General features: G+C 41.5%; 1 pseudogene; it reads right to left on the reverse strand.

Annotated features, from left to right (window-relative positions):
• Positions 1-9,491: 9,491 nt before the first annotated feature.
• Positions 9,492-10,526, reverse strand: LOC148029039 (DNA (cytosine-5)-methyltransferase DRM1 pseudogene; annotated as a pseudogene).
• Positions 10,527-11,300: the final 774 nt, after the last annotated feature.

Genomic DNA, 11,300 nt, shown 5'->3' on the forward strand with positions numbered 1-11,300 from the left:
ATTCTCCTTGTGACTATTGCAAAAAGAATGATCATCAACTCATCTATGTTTCACGAGGTGTTTTGATTCAAATCATAATACAACATATAGTGCTACACATGACAACACTACTGAAGAAGCAAATTGTTTGAGTTATTCAATCTCTCTAGAAAGGATACTTCATATATGTGATGCATCTTTTTTTATTATTGATCTTGAAGCTACAAAAAACATGACATATGAGTCTTAATGGTTACATAATTATCACTCTATTCCTCTTAAGAGATGGGGTTATCTTGTTGATGGCAGAACCTATCAAGTCAAAGGTATATGTAATTTATATCTCAGTACTCTTTCTTCAACAAGAATTTTACGTGGAGTTTTACACGTCCAAGATCTACAAAGGAATCTGCTTTCCATTGCAAGATTTTTGGATCTTGGTCTCTTTGTCACTTTTGACCATCCCAAGTGTCACATTGAGAAAATTGGCCAAACCATAGGTGTCACTTCTTAAAATGGTAATCTTTTTAAGCTATATTTAAATGAATTTGTTTCAAATATTTCTATAGATCATAGTGATTCTGATAGCAAAATATTGTATCATTTCTTTGTTCACTCTAATTTTTCTAAGCTTCTCGATCTCTATCAATATGACCTTGTTCAATGCATGGAATTCAAAGCTCGTCCTCACATGGGTATTTGTAAATATTGTATACTTCGAAATCATTTTTACAAACCCTTTTCCATTTCAACCACAATTCATTCCACAGATTTGCTTGATCTTATTCACACCGATATTTGTGGACCTTTTCCTCCATCGAAATCTCAATATTGGTATTTCATGACTTTTATTGATGACTTATCAAGTTACACCACTATTTTTCTCTTGTGACACAAATCAGAAGCTTTATTATCTTTTAAGCAATAGAAAGAAACTACAGAACTTCATACTGGTTACCACATTAAGAAATGTTGTAGTGATAATGGTGGAGAATACATTTCAAAAGATTTTCATGATTATTGTAATAATCAGGGTATTCATGATGAATATACGGTTTCATACTGTCCTCAACAAAATGGTATTGCTGAACTTAAAACATGACTATCCTTAATGACATGTGATGTATGCTCATTCAATCTCACTTATCTCGATGTTTTTGGACTGAAGGAGTCTTAACACAATATTTGTACAAAATCCTTTCCTTACGACTACTCTGTCTGGGAAAATACCGATTATTGCCTGGACACGTGAAACTCCTTTTGATTCATATTTTTGATCTTTTGGATGTATTGCTTATATTCATGTACCCAAGGAGACTTGCAAAAAACTTAAATCGTCCTAGTTTGAAAGTTATTTTCAATGGATATTCAAATTTTTCTAAGGGATACAAGTTTTATGATCTATCCTCCAACTTGAAGGTAATCATAAGTTGTGATGCTATTTTCAATGAGCAACTTATGGGTAGCACATGCTCTCAAGAGGATGTCGAAAGGACGTGGTCACTAGAGGACATTGATGATACAAATTCATTACTCACTTCTTTTCCTTTTCTATATGATGATGAACCTCCTTCATGGGATAATATTGACTCTTCAAATTTGGATTCACAACCTACACCTATTATTACTGATGATGACCTTGGCATTGATCTTTATCTTGATCTTCCAATTGATAATAAGCATGGTACCTGTCATGTTTATGATACTGATATTCTTAAGAATACTCTCAATATTTTTGAAGACCATGTCTCTTATAGTGATGCCATGCCATCTCTACAAAAGAAACAATGACAAGAGGCCATGGAAGTTGAGTATGGATCTCTTCTCTCTAAAAGTACATGGGTTCTAACTAACTTTCCACCTAGATGTAGTGCTATTTAATGAAAGTGGGTTTATAAGACTAAAATAAAAGTAGATGGAATATTGGATAGATTCAAAGCAAGCCTAGTTGCCAAAGGTTTCTCGCAAATTGCAAGAGTTGATTATCAAGAAACTTTCTCACATGTTGTTTGTATTATCAGTATATGGGTCTTGTTAGTTTTTGCTCTTGAGTCATATTTGGAGGTTCACGAAATGGAGGTAAGAATTGCTTTTCTTAATGGTGATTTAAAGGAAGAGATATACATGGAGCAACCAGAGGAATTTATAGTCAAACATAATGAAAATCTTGCTTGTAGACTTCATTGGGTACTCTATAGTCTCAAACAATCTTCATGAGCTTGTAGACTTCATTGGGTACTCTATAGTCTCAAACAATCTTCATGAACTTGGTAGTGCGAATATTATATGTGTTAGCGACGCATCTTGGGGCTAATCCCCGAGGTGTAGGAGAGTCGTAGTGGAGCCGTGGCAATCAGCTGAGAGATGCTTCCCTATATGTGTATCACGATGCATTATGCCTATATGTTATGGGATCTCCCTCTGAGGAGAAGGGAAGGTGAACGTTGGACTACATATTGGATACAAATGCAAAATCATCATAAGCATTTAGTGCAAAGTGAGTTTTAGACGCTCCTGGCCCGCAAGGCCGGGTGGTGGGGTTGTCTGTCGTATGCATGAGGTTCGACTAGTGCCATAGCCAGTGCCGGCCCATTTTAGGTCCCATCAATTTGACAATTATAGAACTTGACATAGCTCGGTGAGACAATACATATAATATGAAATTATAAAAATGCATACCACATATGAAATGATAGGAAAAGTGTAGCTTAACAAGTCGTATGCAGAAGCCATGCTTGAAAGAAAGGTGTTTAGTTCAAAAAGCATAATCTAAAAGAAAGAGACCTAAAATAAATTAATTATGGGCAAGAATAAATCGATCCAAAATAGATTAAATGTGTGTGATAATAAACACTACAAGGATATGGAGGTATAGTGACTGTAACGTGTCCACTAGAATCATCCCGCACACGTCTTAGCAGTCCATCGGGAAGGATGTCTAGAAGGCTCCGCCCGGCACTCCCATGGAATGTTACGGGACTTGCGATCTAGGTCTTCCCACGTCTGCCACGTAGCGGAAGTATCCTGGCCATTCCCACTTAGGATCGACCTGAGTTTGGGTTTTCCTGTTTGGTCATTAGCTAGCAACAACTAGCGTCAGACCCGAGCGAACTACTTTACGCAGAAACGCCAGGTCCGAAGCGGATTCATGCTGCACTTGGTTCAAGGAGAATGGGAAACGAGAGGGATGCAAGGCTCGACCTCTCTGCCAAAAGGCATAGTCCCATTCCGTTCCCCCTAAAACAGCGTAAATCGGGTAGGATGTAACTCTAGGTCATCGTCTTCGTTATTCCCTTTGATGCTGAAGATCAACTTGCTGTTCGTCGAAGACTTTGAGAAAAGTTCCCGGCTAACCGGGACCACCCATCCATAGGACGGACCCATGGTCCATCCTCCGCACTTTCCTCGGTTTGTTTTAGTTATGTAATTACCTACCACATTAGTTTGACATATACAAACAGCTTCTTTGATTAACCCTGTTATGCACTGGTTCCTTCACGTAATCTTATCACAGGACATAAAGAAAACAATGCCAAACAACTTCTTTATTATCATTTTATCCTTTTATCTTTGAAATACAAGGAGTTCCCGCCCGTAGGCGTATTCATAATCCGCCCGAAGGCTATCCAGTAATCCACCAGGGATCACTAATCCAAGTTTCCGCCCGTAGACTAGTATGCGGGCCTCGAGATCCAATCCCGAGTCACGTTAGTCTCTTGTGCAGGGCCCGGAAGGCGAGGGATTTACGGCCAGAGCCCCCTCTGGCACCCAAGCGTCCTCCTGCTCCAAGTAGAACTCAACGGAGAGACCTCTCACGGCGGGTTCGATCCACGTTCCCGGCGCGGCTAACAACCCCCTTGGTTAGGGTCAGGCAGGCAGTCGGGGGTAACTGAAGCTGCCTCTCCCTTCAGGCTTCAACCTGAAGTTTTAGATATCTTTTCATCCTTTAGTTCCTTGAGCAAACAATGCAAACAGTGCTTTCTAAACTATTACAAGCACAATCAATTCCAGTGGTCATTTTATTTGGCCAACTGTTAAAAAGTGAATCATTCTCTCCGAATGCATCCAGCATTCGACCTGGGATCAAATTGCGACTTGGCAAGATCCCCAAGGGTTTGTTTGTTCATCCTTTTATCCTTGGGTTAGGGCCATACCCTGTTAACCCAACTTAATCAATACCTTAGGTAATAGTAAATCCTGGCGACCATGTCCCTTCAATTTATTGATTGGTCATTTGCTTTTCAGGCAAATACCTAACTCTCCTTTTTCTTGGCAATTATTCTCCAAGAAAGGATGATTACTCATCCTCTTGTAAGTTAAATTCTTTCAATAACTTGCCAACCTCATTTCGAGAAATGACAAAACTCTCTTGTGGACAAATCTCAAGTCTATACGATGTTGCAACTTTTGCACATGTGTTGCATCTATTCCACGGGATCATTCCATCCATTGAATTGCGTTTTTCGGTCACGGAATTACCTCCAGCCGAGTAGCAGGGTTTAGGGTATCTTCTTACCCAATCCATTCCTGATTATATTGGCCCACGGCCCTAGGAATTTCCAACTCAGTCGGAGTTTCATCATCTGTACGAGTGATCCTTAGGATGAAACCTTAGATCATTTTATGCATGAGCATCCAATTGACTCGACATTTAGTGAATATGTGTAAGATCTTTGGGTTTGTGGGTTTTGACTTGGCAACACGTGTAAAACTAGGTCGAATTCTTACCGCACTAAACCCTAGTTAGCACTTGGGATACTTATCATATCGGTTGAACCATGCCCAAATGAATCCCTTGTGGTTTATGTGATTTAGACAACACAATATACTTGTCTTGCGACAAGGATGAACTTTTCCCAAAGGTAATAAACTAGATCAATAGTTCCAACTACACCAATACGTGTAAACATGCGATTCACTGCTTCTACGCATCACATAGTTCACAATAACCCTATCCTTCCTTGGCGAAGTAAAAATGCCTGATAATCTGGACACTAACTTTCCTAGGTCCTACTAGGACTTACATCAAATAATCATGCCACTTGCAAGTCCATAGATCATTTTCGTGCCCTTCTATTCCTTTTCGAATAACATCTTATGGGTGTTAACTTTTCCTCCTGAATCATTACAAGGAAGATCTATCTAAAAATGGGACATGCCATTAATCTTTCCATGCCTAGTAAAAAGGTGTACCTCAATAATTTCAACCTTGTAATGAGGCAACAGTTGTCCTAGGCTCGTCGCTTTTGAATACACAAAAGGAAAACTTGCTGATAAGGTCTTACAAATGCATAGACACCTTATGCTCTTTTCATTCATTCCTTTGAATGTACCAATGATCAATTTTCATATCTTAAGCTATTTCTAATAAATGTTCAAATAGCCAATTCATTTTCCAACTGCATTTAACTTGACTAGTTGAATTCGAACATGCATGAGTGCTTCCTAATTCGTGAAGTTATCGTGAATAATTCAATACTTTTGTGTGGAATCCAAATAGATAAAAACCTGGACTTGTGGACTCCGTGAAATATCCACGTAAATACTAGAAGAAGATCCTTCCGCAGGCGCGTCTTGTGACTTTTTAGGGGCCATTATGTCATAATTACGGACTCCCAGGTTGCCTTTTCCCTTACGCAATCCGTGAATTTGCTCGCCCTGGTACGCAGCCTCAAGATCTTGTTCTTTTCTCCCTGGTACGCAGGAGATCCCTTTCGAAATATGGCTTCCTTGACCGAAGTTCCGACTTGCGGATTTTGACTTGGGAAGGCCTTAGGATTCTTATGAGGTCCCTTGGACAATGGAGGTTTGAGAGCTTTAATCCACCTTGAAAATCCGGGTTTAGGAAGGATTTTGTGGGCCTTGCGGAAAAAGGGAAACTCTGAATCCCAAGCCTAGGGCCTTATGGGTGATTAGTGGGAAGGGCCTTTATGGGCTTCCTCTCTTATTCTTCAAAATCCGGCCCAGGGATGACTGCTGGGAAGGGGTTTTTGTAGCCCCCTCTTCTTCAAAGTCTTGAGATGGACTTATTGGGTGATTGGTGAGAAGGCTCGTCGCCTCCTTCTCTTCAAAGTCCCAGGGGGGTGTGGATAGACCTATGGGGGAAATGTAGTGGGAAGGGGGCTTAAGGAAGCCCCCTTAGAAGCTTCCTAAGAAGCTTCTATTAGGAAGCTTCTAAGAAGCTTCCAAGCTTCTACCTGCAACGTCGAGGGGGGGAGAAAGGGGTCGTTATCCAGCAGCGGCGACGGACTGAGGTGACCTGGTGGCGGCTGTGGCGGCTCGCGGGCTGGGCGGACTGCACGGCGGCTTCCCTCTGCACGGCGGCCTTCCCCCCTTCTCACAGCCCGTCCACCTCCTCCAGCACGTCCGGCCGTCCTCCTCCCTCTCACGCTCGTCCAGCACGTCCCTTCCTTCCACCCCTTCCTTCACGGCAGTCTTCTGCCGCCTTCTGTTCCTCCTTTCCCCCCTTCTCAAGAGGGGGTTCTTATAGGCCTTGGGAAAGAGGGCCTCCACACACGTGGAGGACTCCTCCTCATGCATATCCGTCCCACTCCTCCTTGGCCATTCCTCCCCACACTCCCTCTCATCCAGCCATGCATCGGCTGGGGGAAGGGATAATAATTAAAAAATTTGCAATTACCTTATCCTCTTGACCTCTTCCCAAGAGGCTGTTTTCCCACGGCTATGCCGGTTTGAATCCCCGACCTCATTTTCCTAAGGTGGAGTGTCTCCATTTCTCGCGTGTGGTTATAGATTAGCTGCTGGCACTAGTGATAATCTTTGCGCGAGATTTACACGACGTGCGGGAAGTCATATTTACGGCACGCGGTGTGCGGAAATATTACAGTGACGGCGGTTTCCAATGCAAAATATGGGCATCACTATTAGTGTCGCAAATAGCGACGGTGCCCAAACAAAAAAAATATGGGCCAAAATACGAGCGCACTATTTCGCATGCATACACGAAAGAGAGAGCAAAAGGGACAGCAAACATCTTGCATTTGAGAGGGAGAGGGAGAGAAAGAGAGAAAGAGGGAGAAGGAAAGCTTCTCACCACTGCCACCGCCGTTCGCGAAGAAGAGGAGGAAGTGTATGGAGGGCGAAGAGGAGCCACCATCGCGAAGAGGAGCCACCGAATCCATCTTCGATTCTTTACGGTGAGTGCATTGTTCATTCTTGCTTTGTTTTTGTATTTTCTATTTCTCTTTTAGTTGTTTTTTTTAAAATTCATGTGTATTGAGAGAGGGAGAGAAAATGGGAGAGGGAGAGGAAGAGGGAGAGGGAGAGGGAGGGAGAGGAAAGAGAGGGAGAGGAATAGAGGAAAACATTAAACATAATAGGGAATGAGAGAAAGAGAGGGAGATGAAGAGGGAGAGGGAGAGGGAGAGGGAGGGAGAGGAAAGAGAGGGAAACATTGAAAATAATAGGTAAGGAGAGAAAGAGAGGGAGAGGGAGAGGGAGGGAGAGGAAATGAGAGAGGGAGAGGAAGAGAGAAAAGGAAATTAGATAGGGAGAGGAGAGAGAAAAAACATTAAACATAATAGGGAAAGAGAGAAAGAGAGGGCGAGGTTGAGGGAGGGAGAGGAAATGAGAGAGGGAGAGGAAGAGGGAGAGGGAGGGAGAAGAAAGAGAGGGAAACATTAAACATAATAGGGAAAGAGAGAGCGAGAGGAAGAGAGGAAAAACATTAAACATAATAGGGAAAGAGAGAAGGAGAGGGAGAGGGAGATGAAGTGAGAAAAGAAAATGAGAGAGAGAGGAGAGAGAAAAAACATTAAACCGGTTTAGGAAAAGAGATAAAGAGAGGAAGAGGGAGAGGGAGGGAGAGGAAAGAGAGGGAAACATTAAACATAATAGGGAAAGAGAGAGGGAGAGGACGAGAGAAAAAACATTAAACATAATAGGGAAAGAGAGAAAGAGAGGGAGAGGGAGAGGGAGAGGGAGAGGAAGGGAGAGGAAGAGAGAAAAGGAAATGAGAGAGGGAGAGGAGAGAGAAAAAACATTGAACATAATAGGGAAAGAGAGAAAGACAGGGAGAGGGAGAGGGAGAGGGAGAGAGAGAGGAAATGAGAGAGGGAGAGGAAGAGAGAAAAGGGAATGAGAGAGGGAAATGAGAGAGAAAAAACATTTAACATAATAGGGAAAGAGAGAAAGAGAGGGAGAGGGTGAGGGAGGGAGAGGGAGAGGAAATGAGAGAGGGAGAGGAAGAGGAAAAATGAAAGAAAGAACGAGAAAGGGAGGGAGAAAACATTAAACATAATAGGGAAAGAGAGAAAGAGTGGGAGAGGGAGAGGGAGAGGGAGAGGGAGAGGGAGAGAGAAGGAGGGAGAGGTTGTTGTTATTGTAGTAGTAGTAGTTTTTTCTCTTTTCTTGGTTATTGTTGTTTAGTTTTCTTATTTTTTGTTGTAGTAGTAGTACTAGTAGTAGTAGTTTTTTCTTCTTTTCTTGTTTATTGTTATTGTAGTAGTAGTAGTTGTTGTTGTTGTGGTTTTTTTTTCTTTTCTTGTTTATTATAGTGGTAGTGGTAGTGGTAGTGGTGGTCGTGGTCATGGTTGTGGTCGTGGTCGTGGTCGTAGTCGTAGTCGTAGTCATAGTGGTAGTCGTCGTAGTCATGGTTGTAGTAGTAGTAGTGGTTTTCTTGTTTGTTGTTGTCGTTGTTGTAGTAGTAGTAATAGTTTTGTTAAAGAAAATGAGATATGTTTTGTTAAAGAAAATGAGAGAGAGGGAGGAAGAGAAAAAGGAAGAAGGAACAAGAGAGAGGGAATAAACATACAGCATAATAAAGAAAGAGAAAGAGAGAGAGAGAGATGGAAGGAGAGGAGATAATGAATGGATAAAAAACAAAGAGAGAGTGGTGGTGAGGTCCGCTGAGGTCAGGAGATGGCAAACACTCCGACATACGTTAATTTCTGGGTGGGTGGGTGGAGATTATCAAGCAAGAGTACGAGTAAATGGATAGAGATGATCAAGCAATAAAAGCGACATGTACGCCTCATTTATGGTAGAGTTCGCTAGGAGCTAAGAAGGGAACCAATGTCTTAATGCACCTTAAGAACGAGAGAGTTTTCTCTATATAAAGACCAAGGAAGCCTCAAATGGTATAGAATTTTCTTTATATAAAGACTAATGAAGACTCGGATATTGTAGAAATTGTAGGACTCACAAACACTAGAAAAGGCCTATACAATGACTTCTATTGGGAATGCTGCAAGTTACATGAAAGATTTTTAACACCCCCAGGAGATCATGTACAATCATTACCAGCAGAAGGTTGATTTAAGAGTTTGGGTCCCGTAAATTTAACATCAATAACAAAGGACATGTAAAAAAAATAGGTTGTTTGTCAAAGGCAAGCCACTATTACTATTCAAGAAGGTTGCCTACAGGGCTACCAAGGACCAAAATTGATTTAGATCTCATACAGATTGCACCTCCTTTTCTTTTATGCATGCTGGTGCAGTTTTGAATAGCTCAAAAGTAAACTCTTGCTTGCATGATATGTTTTAAACTATTCAAAGGTAACCTCTTTCTTGCATGATATGTTTTAAACTATTTAGAATCCTAGGAAATTCAAAGAAAAGACAGGATTCTTTGCCACCCAAGCCTACCATGCTTACTCTATTGTTGCTTGAGAGATTGTTGCAAGGGCTTCCCCCAATTATGAGGTCACTCTTTCCCACTGCATCCAAAATCTCAGCCAACTTATCATCAGTAAGATCTCTAACATCATCCTCCATTTGAAATCGGCCTGTTTGGCCAATTTTGTTTCACCAGCTAGCTATTATGTTTTTACATTTATCATTAATCTCCACAATAACAACAGCCTTCAAAATTATACCCAATTTGTGCAATGCCACTTCTACCCCACCAAGGCCCGAGAATAAGAACAGAATTGTTAAACCTTGCGGATATAATTATTTCAATGGTGAAAGATTGTAACAAACAATATTGACCTGAGATGAGTTGCCCAATGCATCATACCGATCTGAAAGGGTAAAGCAGCTTCGAGTGTGGTCACGATCATATCCAAGCACTAGCTCAATCTCATGGAGTTCAAGTGGGGCAGCTTGGCCTGGGCTAACCCAGGCCAAGTTCCATCTTTCGCATGCCTAGACAATCTCCTATTGAAGATAAGAAGGTATCTCGCTTTCTTTGTGGGAAGAAAATATTTTTCTGATCAGTCCACATAGAGTGCTAGGGGCACGCCATGTGTTTATGCAATTCAACTTCTCTCTTAGATCCCATGGGGGCCAATACTTCTTTGTTTCTGGAAGCACCTCAAAGATCGTCATGGAAGCAGGGGGAAGGATCAACCTTCTTCCATCTACTGGAAGGTTATGAACATAACCACGAGGCCTAAAGCATGCTGAAAAATATCTAGAGTCTATGAACTCTGGATCTATGCCATTAAAATGTCGATTGATGGTCTCCCACTCTCAATTGGGAACGTTCTCAACATTTTCAAAATAGAAAAAGGGAGGGCCTTCCATCAAACTATTCAATGGTTTTGGCTTGCCTTTAAAAAAGCCAGGAATTCCAAAACCCATGCCCTTTTTGAACTTAAAGGGTAGGATAGAACCTAGATGTAGACGTGATGTTTTTCCATTCATAGATTGAGTCTCGAGCCATAAAACACTCGAGTCTTCAGTGGCACACTCATCCAAGTCTAGAGTGCAAGTAATGCTGATGTTTGCTTTAAGGCCCAAGTAACTATACCATAGCTTAAGGGCTCTTTCATCTGCCCAATATATTTTGCTACAGATACCTCATGAGGGTCCATCATGTCTAGTTATTTGAAAATTCTTGGATATTTTAAATGAGTGTTCAACTTCTCTTGCCATAGGAATCTTCTTGCCCAATGAGGGAGAAATCAAGTGATTATGCCCCCCTCCCTCCCCTCACGCTCTCGTTTTGTTTCTTAGATGATGCTATAGGCTTTGAATATTTGAAGACCACTTTACAGAAACAATATTGCATTTTACATAACAAACCATGCCATTTCTTTCAAAGGTCCAAATATGCACAAAGTCATAGACAAAGGATTGAGAAAGAACCCGGTAAATGTATAAGCTAGGAATCATGTTTCTTGCTCCCATACAAAAGAGAGGACATGTCTTGAGCATGGTATATGCAAATTATTATCCTTTTCAGGCTATGAATCCTTCTCCCAATCTAATTGCCATCCTAGCCCCTCCAAGCTTGCCAGAATTTGCCGTGAGAATGCCCATTCCACTCACATACAAAGACCGAATACATTTTTGAGAACGGTGGTGGAATTCTTCTCCAAATCTAATAACACTTATGAGTTTCCCATATAAACT

The sequence above is a fragment of the Lygodium microphyllum genome, chromosome 11 (genome assembly GCF_053477565.2).
Source record: "Lygodium microphyllum isolate KBCC chromosome 11, Lygodium_microphyllum_v1.1.10, whole genome shotgun sequence".
Lineage (NCBI taxonomy): Eukaryota > Viridiplantae > Streptophyta > Polypodiopsida > Schizaeales > Lygodiaceae > Lygodium > Lygodium microphyllum.